General features: G+C 36.3%; 1 pseudogene; it reads right to left on the bottom strand.

Annotated features, from left to right (window-relative positions):
- Positions 1-10,403: 10,403 nt before the first annotated feature.
- LOC137733825 (mitochondrial metalloendopeptidase OMA1-like) lies at positions 10,404-11,929 on the bottom strand (annotated as a pseudogene).
- Positions 11,930-12,302: the final 373 nt, after the last annotated feature.

Here is a 12,302-nt window from a genome sequence, read left to right as displayed (position 1 = left end):
GGAAATTTTCAGGGGAAATATAGCCCATAGCTCAGGGTTGGAGGTAGCCTTAAAACTCAAAGTTTTAAAACCTTTTTCATTAGTTTTCTTTTTTTCAAATTTATCTTTACACGAAAAGGACAAAAGGAAGTTATGCTTTAGGGGACATGTATCATCTCTGGATCCAATTGTCCTAATTACTTTCACATGGGCCCAGGTCCTCTTTAGAGCTTTCAAAGCGGAGCCTACGAACCAATTTAATAATAGCTGTTAGATGAATATCCTATGGCTAACGATTTATTCTTTTTTTAATGGTTTTCACATCAAAATCAATCTCTCTTTCCTCTCTTTTCTCTCTCAAATTCACATAAGAAATATTTCCGGAACTTTCTCTAGTTTTCTTCTCACTTTTTTTTTCATCAAAAAGCTGTAGGAACCATTTCAATTTCACATCAAAAATCTACCTCCCTCTCTCCTCTTCCCAACACTGAACTAGTGAGTCCGCCATCTCCTCGGCTTCCCTTTTAGCAAGCTGCTCCTCAAGTGCGTTCAAGTGCCGATCTGCGTGAGACAGACCAAGCGACGATCTTCGATCCAAAGCATTTTTCTCCCCTTTCGCCTTCCCTGGGTTTAATGGGTTTCACGCCAAATACGAAATCTTAAATTTTAAGGGGAAATTTTCTCCTCTTTCTCCTTCCTTGGCTTGGCTGTTCGGAGATTTAATTTTCGGGTTATAAAGGTGTTTGGAAAACACCCAGAAAAAATTAAATTCTTGGTTTATGGGTTGGGAAAAACTCAGGCTTTGGAATGGAGGACGGGGTATTAATTTGTTTGGGCTTGATTGAAATTAATTTTTGGGAGTGTAAGAAATGGTGAACAGAAGAATGTGAAGATTGACAGGGAAAAGTAGGGATGGGCAACGATTATGGTGGGCGGGTATCCACGGTTATTTATCCATAATCATTTATGCTTATACCCGCATAACTGTTTACCCGTTGGGTAATTACCTAAACGGTTATATTCATACCCATAATCGTTTATAAATAGTTAGTCATACCTATAACCTCATACTCATTTAACCGTAACCGTTTAATACCCATTTACCCTTTTTTACCCATTTATTTAATTTTTTTACCATTATTCCTTTTTCACATGTCTACATGTTTTTTTTAACAACTTAAAAATTAAAAAAAAATTGTCATAATTTTCTATTTTTTTGACAATTAAATATTATTATAGGTACATTTATCATACATTTGTGTATTTTAATTTTTTAAGTTCTTATACCATTTCAATAATTGAAATAATAAAATACGGACGATATTTTTAATTGATATAGAATGAAAAAGCAAGAAAATTAGTTTTAAAAAACAAAATTGGAATATAGGATATATAAATTACAATAACAATGCTAACAAAAGTGACGAATTAGCAGAAATGGCAAGTCGCAACATGTTTGAAGAACAGGTCTTGGGTTGAATTAAGTGAGTGGGGCTGAGGGGAATTGTTATTTATTTTCCTAATCTTTTGGGAAAACTTTTACTACTAAATCATGTTACTAATGAAGGTAATATAATATTTGTTAAGTATTTTTGGTTACGAAAACTGTTTAGAAGACAATATTCTTGAGCTATTTAACCTATAATGTAATGTGACATCCCACATCGCCCAGGGGAGTGATCCTTAAATGTATATTCTCATCCCTACCTAGCACGAGGCCTTTTGGGAGCTCACTGGCTTCGGGTTCCATGGGAACTCCGAAGTTAAGCGAGTAGCGCGAAAGCATTCCCAGGATGGGTGACCCATCGGGAAGTTCTCGTGTGAGTTCCCAGAAACAAAACCGTGAGGGCGTGGTCGGGGCCCAAAGCGGACAATATCGTGCTACGGTGGTGGAGCGGGCCCGGGAAGTGGTCCCCCCGGGGCCGGGATGTGACAATTTGGTATCAGAGCCTAACCATGGTCGCGTGTGTGCCGACGAGGACGTCGGGCCCTTAAGGGGGTGGATTGTGACATCCCACATCGCCCAGGGGAGTGATCATTAAATGTATATGATCCTTAAATGTATATTCTCATCCCTACCTAGCACGAGGCCTTTTGGGAGCTCACTGGCTTCGGGTTCCATGGGAACTCCGAAGTTAAGCAAGTAGCGCGCGAGAGCATTCCCAGGATGGGTGACCCATCGGGAAGTTCTCGTGTGAGTTCCCAGAAACAAAACCTTGAGGGCGTGGTCAGGGCCCAAAGCGGACAATATCGTGCTACGGTGGTGGAGCGGGCCCAGGAAGTGGTCCCCCCCGGGCGGGGATGTGACATGTAAAGTATTAACATAATATATATAATTAGCTATATAAACCATGCACTATAGTCAATAGCATTGATATAAGTTTTGTTCGATAGAGAACATGGTTTGTGTTAATTTTACATATATAAAATAAATGGGTAAATGGCTACCCGTTTATAACCGCAGTTAATACCCATAACCACCCATTTAAATTTCACAGGTATAACTGTTTATTTATCTAAACGGTTACTCATAACCGTAACCGTGAAATTTAAATGAGCAGGTAACCACGGTTACCCATATCCGCGAGTATTTTGCCTATCCCTAATAAGAAGACAGTGAATAAGAGTGAGGGAGGCGTTTCGCTAAGGGAAGAAAGAATTCAGATTAATCCTGGGGTTCACTTTTTATTGAACGCTCCTGCTTGAAGTATCCCTAAGATCCCCAGGGAAGGGATCTGGAGATGATCTGATCCCCTTTCACATATTCTTCCAAAAAAATTTCGTGTAAAAGGAATCTGCGTACTCTAGTTTTGTTTACCCAAGGAAACGCTGAGAAATGTTGGTCACTAGGTCAAAGTACCAGGTACCTATTTAAAATAACTTTTTAAGGCCATCTCTAACCGAGGGCTGGCCAGACGGCTCGTTTTAGCCCTCTGGCCCTCCAAGATTCTCTAAGATATTAATATTTTAATGAACAGTACAAGGTCATATTTGCCTCCTTCTCCAACCAAGAGCCAAATGGTCAAACATAATTTATTATTTAAATTTAAAAACTACAACAACTTAAATTTAAAACCAACAACTTAAATTTAAAAACTACAACTTATATTTAAAAATTACAACTAAAATTTAAAAACGACAAATTAAATTTAAAAACTACAAATTAAATTTGAAAACAACATTAACTTAAATTTAAAAACTAAAATGACTTAAATTTAATATCCATAATCAACATTATCTTCATCATCCGCCATCGTAGGAGTATAGTCAGAGGTAAACAACTGCTGTTGGCTCATAATATTTTTTTTTTCCTATCAAAATAGGCCTTACTCATTTGTTTGACAATTCCCCCTCACAGTAACTTCCGACACCCATCTATAAGCCTTGCAAAGAGCTTCATCTTCTTTTCGGGTCCAAGCCCTACCTTTCATTGCAGAAGAGGCCATTTCAAAATTATTAAAAAAATTGAAGGATAGATTTTTGAAAGAGGAAGGAAAATATGAGAATTGAAATGGTAGGAATGGTAAAAATTTTGTGAAGAATGGTTTAGGTATTTATAGGAAAAAAATAGATTAAAAAAAAAAAAAAGAGGCCCAAAAAACCCTTAAAAAAAAAAAAAAAAAATTTGAATCCAACGGTAACTGGTGCCAGCTAGCCGTTGGATGCAAAATTATTTTTAAAAATTCCTGTCGGTTATTAAATAACATAAACGAAATCATGTCGGTTATAACCGACAGGAATACATTTATATTAAATAATATAAACGTATTCTTGTTAGTTATAATCGACAGGATTTCCAGTTTTTCTGGCCCGCCCTGTAGCCCTCTCCGATTCCGTGGAGCCTTCTCAGATTCCAGAGCCTTCTGGCCTAGCTCTCGGTTGGAGACGATTTTCGATCCTCTGGCCCTCTGGACCATTCGGTTGAAGATGACCTAATATGCAATTTTTATGCCTAATTTTTAGTATCATGGTAAATTAAAAAATGATCTAATAACATCCAGGCGTTTGGAATATCAAATGTCACATCCCAAATCGGCTCTGCCGTAGCATGATATTATCCACTTTGAACCCTGATCGCGTCTTCATGGTTTTGTTTATGGGAACTCAAACGAGAACTATCCCAAGATTCTCACCCAAACTCGCTTAATTTCGGAGTTTCGATGGAATCCGTAGCCAGTGAGTCCTCAAAAGGGCTTGTGCTATAAGGAGGTAGACATGTACATATAAGGCACATCACCCCTTCTCTGTTGGTTGATGTGGGATGTTACAATCCAACCTTCTTAGGGGCTCGACATCCTCGTCGGCACACTTGCACCACACGGCAGAGTGGCTCTGATACCATATTGTTGCATCCCAGTCTCAACTCTGCCGTAGCACGATATTGTTCGCTTTGGGCTTACCATTCCCTCACGATTTTGTTTCTGGGAACTCACGAGCAACTTCCCAGTAGGTTCCCAAAAAGCCTCGTGCTATAAGAGGTGTGCATGTACATATAAGACACATCATCCCCTCTCCGTTGGTCGATGTGGGATGTCACATCAAATACATTACCTTACATTGAAAATATATTTATCCAAAAACATTAATAAAACACACATTGAAATTAATTCACGCCAAAAAGATAAAAAAGACTCCAGTGCATGATTCACAATGGAGGTAGCCACACTACAACAATAGGGATAAGAAAATTATGTTTTATGTGTTTTCACGTATTCTTCCAGGAAATTTCGGTGTAAAAGGAATCTGCATTGATTTTGACCGAAGAAAATGTGAAGGGTCAAAGTAGTGTGCTGAATCTACACTTGCCTACGCAACAACTTCTTAGTAAACCGGAATTATATCGCGATCTTCCTAGGGTGGCGAGAAATATTTTCGGTTAAGTTCAAGCATCTCACATATGTGTCATATCCAACAACGAGCAGCAAGTAAGAGATTAATAGTTGTTTGGTTTCTAATATGATGTCATGGTAGTAACGGTATTACTTTAAAATTTTTGATGTATATGCTTTTGGCTACAAAACTACTAGAACTTCACAAATTGCTTATGAAATTAAAAAAAAAAAAAAAAAATGACTAGATTTGAACTTGCATAATCTACGTTTCCACTACACATCATTGTTTCGCTAGTGTTCCAAGGTTGAAACTGGATTTGAACATTGCAGCAACAAGCAGAGGAGGCTAACTATTACAGAAAATTTGTTTATTCCAAAGCATTAATAGAAACACACATTGAAATTACTTCGCGCCAACAAAAAAAAATAATAATAATAATACAGTGAAGGGTTTACAGTGATGGCAGCCACACTACAACAATAGGGCTTCTCATCCTATACATTCTTACATTGACTTTTGTGTTACCAGTTGCAATCGTTTCGATTGAGATATTCTCAAAACACCACTACGTAACAAAATGAGAACCTGCAGCAGTGCTTCCCAAATTTCAGTCGTTTCACTCCTCTCTCCGACCATGAAATTGGTAACCATGGCTGCCAAGTTGTAAAAAATCATGAAAAAAAATTCTATAAACCCCAAATCTGAATTGTGTAATCAGATATAAAAATATGAAGACTGAATCTGTAGCCAAAAAAAAAATCCAAAAGATCTAAATATCCCTCTACATCTCTCTCTCTCTCCCAAATTTTAGGGAATATATTCAATTGGGTTCTGATGAATTTTAATTCTTTTAATGAATTTAGAAATATTCAATCATGATTTTAAGTTATTCTTAATTTTATTTTATGTCTACTTTATAAACTTCTCCCCAACCCTGTGAACCCACATACTTTCATAAATCTTGTGCTATCTATTGTCTTTATAAAAATACGGGTGTTCAAGACAATATAAAAATACGTGAGTTCATGGGTTGAGGAGAAGGTGGAGAAAGAAAATCTTTGGGTTAAATTTTTATTGTGTCAATGAAGGGAGAAAAACTTGTGTAAGGCTTGTCTTGTCATTGAATTTTGCTGAGTGACACTATAATTCAATCAAAATTCACCACATGATAAATCCAAATATAATCTTTTATTTTGTTATATTTAAAGCTCTTATATTTTTTTTCTTACTAATTAATATACACCATGAGATTAATTTAATGATTTTTTTTCCCTCTTTCTCCTCTCTCTTTTTTCTTCCCAAATTTTCTCTACTGTCTTCTTCCCCACTCTGTCTTTCCTTTCTTCATATGAATATGGGAAAAAACAATTAAGCCATCTTCTCCCACTATCATGAAATGGGAAAAAAAAATCCAACACATATTTCATATTTTACAAAAGCTGTATTTTTACAAGAGTTGTTCGTTCATTTAAAATTTAATTATATATTTTTAACAATATTATAAATAACAATGAACATTTTGATATTTTAAACATAAAACTTACTAAAGTGATTAAGACTGCAAATGTTGGAAACCCAGTAACCAAAATCGACTGTTGATACAAGGTGAGTTAGAATCAGATACCTGAAGAAAAATATATTTTTATATATACATTGAGGAAGGTGAAACGTAAAAAAGGAAAAATAGATTTTGAAAAATATTACACAACAAAGGAAAAAGGAACAAACTTCCATCTCCATTTTCCTTTTTCCCAGCAATTGAAGCCTTGAAGGGACTTGGGAAAACTTTAATGGCTTAATTTTTTTGTCATATTCTTATGAAGAAAGGAAAGGAAGACACGAGTGACAAAAAAAAAAGAAGGAAAACTAATAAAAATGATTTGAAAATTTTGAGTTTTAACGATAAGAACAAAATAAAGGGTAAAGTGAATAGCACCATAATTGATTTTTAGTGTAAAAATGTGGTTTTTCATTAAAGTAAACAGTACCAGGAGCTTTTCGTTAAAGTTTCAAAAAAAAAAAAATAACATTAGATTAATCACATGGTGTGTATTAATTAATAGAAAAAATTATTATGGGAGCTTTAAATATAAAAAAGTAATAAAAGTTTTATATTGTACAATTGTCATGCGGTGAGTTTTGATTGAATTGTAATGTCACTCAGCAAATCCAGTGGCAAGACAAGCCTCACACAAGTTTTTCTCCAATGAAGGAACCCATATTCAATATTGATTTTTTAAAAGAAAAGGAATACGTGGGTGGATAGTAATGTTAGAGAGATTTAATTTACTGACAAAATTTTGTAAACTAATAATATAAAAATTGAATATTGAATTAATATTAAATGTTAACAAACATGCTTATTTTTAAGGGAGTTTTAACGAAAAGACCGTGATACTGTTCACTTTAACGAAAAACCACATTTTTACATTAAAAAGTCAAACCTGGTACTATTTACTTTACCCTTTATTTTGTCTTTATTATTAAAACTCAAAATTTTCAAACATTTTTCATTAATTTTTCTTATTTTTTATATTAATAATACATTATTTAAAGTATAAATTTAATTTTAAATTTAATCTCTCTAACATTATTATTTCAATATTCCATGCTTTTATTGATCTACTTTATATGTTTTCACATCTTCTTCCAAAAAAGAGCTGTCTTGGTCAAAGAGATGCTCAGATTTCACATAGTGGAATGGGCTAAAATGCACGCTGACACCGGTGTGATTTTGAGGGAGCCACACAACAGCTGTAGGGAAAAGAGAATTATGCTTTGTGTTTTCACATCCGGGAAGGAATTCCAGTGTGAAAAGAATCTGCATACACACTTCTCAACCCAACAACTTCTTTGTACATCGAAAATATATCCGGATCTCCCTATTCATGTGTAAAGTGAGTTAGGATGAACGGAAATATTTCCGGTTAAGTATAAGTATCTCATGTATGTGTCATATTCAATAAAATTATAAGGGAAAAGTGAGAGATTAATAATTGTTTGGCTTCTTATATGATGTCACGGTAGTAATAGTACTACTTTGAAATCTTAGTTGTATATGTTTTGGACTAGATTTGAACCTGCATAATCTATGTTTTGACTACACTTTGTTGTTACACTCGTGTCCCAAGGTTGCTACACATAATAACTGAACATGTGACGATGCTTATTCAAAAGCATCCAGCTTTTTTCAAACAGTGCCCCTCTCTCTGGCATACCGTGACTTCTTTATACTAATAATATAATGACATATGTAAATTTTTCTCACCTAATATTGTGTTATTGAATTGAAACTTTATATTGACGGTATATGTGTATCATGTAAGTTATTCTCTTGTAAATGCATGCATATAGAAAGGGAAAATGAAATGAATAGAACAAAGGTGGTTTGAGTATGAACTTGAGGTCTAATTAACCCGTTAATAATTAGCGGACACTATCTCTATGTAGTTGATGGTGACTAAACATTTAATTAGGTATCTCTGTCTCTAAAGCAAAGAGAGAATCTGGTGCCGTGCTCCGAAGTTACAGTGGCCATTGAGAACGAATCTGGTGCCAATTGCTTTCTCTCTCGTCTCATCTGATCGTATGTTATTTTTCTGCACAAGTCAATCGTTTGATTCGCCATTCGTCGGATTTAATTAATTAGCTCATGGAATTCCAATGTGGCACTACTTGTCTCATATTGCATGCTTTTCTTAACAACTTAAATTATTACGGCATTTTCTTCACTTTAATGAATCAGACTCCATCATATACTAGAGTACTAGCTTCTAGCTAGCTACCACTTTTTCATACCCAATAAGCAGCGTCGCATGTTCAGTGATCATCAAGTGGATGGCCGAAGGAATCATTTTGGGCGGTGGCTTTATTGCCAATTCAATAGTTAATCATTTTTAATTGAAGATATTTCCTGTACAAGTGAAGTTTGAGCAGTGAAAAGCATCGAACGGCTTTACATTCACACTAGAATGGTGAATTGTGTAGCAAGTGTGTTTGCTTTCGCATTATAATTTCTTCTATGTACAAGAGCATCTCCATCGGTTGATAAAAGGTAAGAGCAAAGGTAACAATATTGTCCTCCAGCCCAATAAAACACCTCCCGCAGTCCATTAAACCAAAGGGCGTGGATCCAATTTGAGAATTGTCGGCGTCGCATGTAAGCTCTCATAAAGGTTTCTGCAAGCTTTAATACTTCAAGAAAATAGAAGATAAATGGGCAAATACCATCCGATACCTCCAAACGTCACTTAAATCAAGAATTTCAGGCCAGAGTGACAATAATCTTTACAGCAAAAGTGGGGAAGAGCAGATATTACAATCTTTAAATTAAACCAATCAGGCAAAAGCATAAAACGATTAAGCCTATAGGAAGACGTTCCAACTCCAACGAAGCATATTTTCCCTTTCATCAAGCAGCCATTAAACGATTGCAGGTGGTCAGCGATGATCGAGCAGCTAAGACTAAGAGTAATGTAAGAACAGAAATACTCAATTGATCTACAAATTGGATCACCGACAATGGTCTTGTAGATATGAAGTCAATGAGTCGATGCAATTTAGATCACTCGTTTTCAAATTTGTCATTACCCAAATAGGACAAAAGATCCCTAAAAAGTTAAAAAAAGGGACAAAAGATAATTATGAGGTTTGAGTGTTTTCCTGTCTTCTTCCAGGAAATTTGTGTGAAAGAAAATTTGACTTGGTGGAAAGGTGAAAATCTAAAGATTGGCCACCTCTCAGTGAAAATCTAAAAGTCACCAAATCGAATCAAGTACTAGACGCAAAACGCGGCGCCGGTGTACTTGCATTTGCATCTTCAAGGAAATTTGGGTGTGGAAGGAATGTGCATACTTTTGGCACCGGTGTGCTTGCATTTGCATCTTCATGGAAAACGAAAGAATCGTGTTCGGCATTTTGTCAAGCTATCGGCTGGTACACAAGCAATATGATGCAATAATGGAGCTTTAAGTACAATGGAGGTGCCTGTCATTTTTTCAGGAAGCATCGGTGAACAAAAGCTCTGAAATATGATCGCCACATTACTAACATTTTTTGTGATAGGGACTGTCAATGGAGGTGCCTATCGTCCTTCGGTAAGGAAACAATGGAGGTGCCTATAATCTTTTCCATTTGCTGGAACCCAAGAGTTAATGAATGGTTCACTTGAGCAAGAGACCGGAGTATTTTACCAACCAAGTAACCGTCGTCACAAATTTATATAGTAAACATTTCACATTGAAAAATTTCGAGACGATCATCAATCCATTGCTTGGAACAATTAAACAGGGAACTTTAAAATCATAAAAGCTTTTATCTTTTCAGTGATCTGGGGAGGATATCATAGAAGGATTAGAAGCTTTTTTCACATTAAAATAAACTGTTAAATATTTCCCAAGGCTCTTAAAACATTTGAAGGAGATTCCACAAGCTTAAATGTACCAGACCACTTAGTGGGATAAAGCTTAGTTTTTGTTGTCGTCGTCCTAATAAAACAACTAATTTGTTATAACAAACATAATGCAAAAATTGCATTTAATTTTTACTCGAGAGAAAATTTGATATAGAACGGCTTGACTGATTCACATAATACCTTGGAGTGGAGAAATTAAGAATCAGCAACAATAGAAACTCGTGGAATGATAATCATATGGGAAATACACAAAATCTCTATGTGAAAATCAATTGCCCATAAAAAACTTGAGAGGGCAATATGTGGCTCCGTCACTAACCCATACCATTGTATCAACTCCATTCCTAGTACAACACTTTAAAACCTTTGGTGAGAAATAAATAACAAGACCCTATTCCTTATTTGCCACCAGAACACACATGCATCCTCATTAAGCATCAGAACACGAGAGCACTAACAAGACATGTTCAGAAAAATCATAACATTTTAACTAAAATGGACTAGAAACTCAACTATAAAGAACTGTAATGTACCTTCGGAAGAAAGGAAGCCTCAAGAAAAGATTGGACATTGTGTTGAAAACATCAGGCGTAATGAATCGATAAAGTACCAGTTGCAAAATTGCAAACCACAGGCTCTTTGTAATAGTCTCTGCAGAATGTCGAGCCACAGCATGGCCAACCTAGTTTTTATGCACAAGGAAAAAAGATCAACTTTTTCGTCTTATCTTCACACAATTCTACAACTATTAACCAAACGAATCAAATTACACTTGAACGCAAAAACTGCTTTACAACATTAAAGAACTAAACAATACCAAACAATGAAATCTTCCTACCTCATGACCAATGATCGTTGCTATCTCTGCATCACTTCTAAAATGCTTGAGCAATCACGTGAAGACGACAATCTTCCCACCCGGCAAGCAAAATGCATTGATAACAGGCCGATCCACTACCAAAACCTCCCAATTCAATTGATCCAAATGTGAAGTGGCAGCTTTCAAACCTCTCTCCCTACTCGTCTTCCTACTCTTCTCAATCCACGGATCATCAAGAATCTCATCCTCACGGGACCACTTACCCTGGTCCGGAGCGTCATGCAGTGCCATCAAAATATCCTTCCCACCACCTTCATGCGCTGGCTCCACTTTACCGGACGCATAGTCCACATCAGTCCAGGTCACCTCATGGCTCAACCCTCTCTGCAAAGCCTCAATTCTATCCTTGGCAATCAACCAAACCTGCACGCTATCTGGGTGTATGGCGGGCAAAATGTCCCCTTTGAAACTCTCTTTCATTTGCTGGAATTGGGTCTCCCACTACCTCTTCTCCAAGGCTTTCGACAAAATTATAAAATGGGTTTGCTTCGTGTACAGAATCGTCTCCAAATTCCCAAAATACACAATGATAAGAAACCGAGAGCCTACAAGACCCACAATCAAAACGTTCCCGGGATTCTCAAACCACTTCCGGGGGCCTCTAGGCTTGAAGTGGTGAACCCGGTTCCAGTCGACATAGTAATATCTCTTGGTGCAATCAAGAAAGGGGCTTTTGTACTGTGTTGTTCTTGTCATTCTACCAAGTTGTGGAATTGATTTGTGTAAAATTGAAGAACTGGAAGAAAACCTAGAATACTTAGCTAAGCTGGAGACCGGAGCGGAAGGCCCAGTTAAAAAACGCGAGAGATGGGCTCTCTGCCCGCGGATTTGGGGGCCTTTTGGGGGCCTCGCCGTGAAGCCGCGGAAGGCGTCGAGTGCGAGCTTTTCTCTTTTGTAGGATCCTTGTTGGAAATTATATATTATATATTATAGTATATAATTTTAATAATTGAATGAAAAATATTGTTAACCAATTTCTTAGAAAGGTTATGTTGTTTAGTTGTATTCCCTTTATAAGTGATGTATACTTATAGATGAAAAGTTACATCTCTTGGATAAGTAGAAATTGGATTATATATAAACCCATGAAACCATTGGTATTAAATATAGAAAATTAGAGTTAATTTTTAGTCTTGAGAAATAGGGTTTCCCCACTTTGTTTCTCTCATGTTTTGTGAGTCAAATTCCGAGTCGTGT

Source organism: Pyrus communis, chromosome 5 (genome assembly GCF_963583255.1).
Source record: "Pyrus communis chromosome 5, drPyrComm1.1, whole genome shotgun sequence".
Taxonomy (NCBI): Eukaryota; Viridiplantae; Streptophyta; class Magnoliopsida; order Rosales; family Rosaceae; genus Pyrus; species Pyrus communis.
The sequence above is the reverse complement of the archived record's forward strand: the minus strand, read 5'-3'. Positions and strand labels throughout refer to the sequence as shown.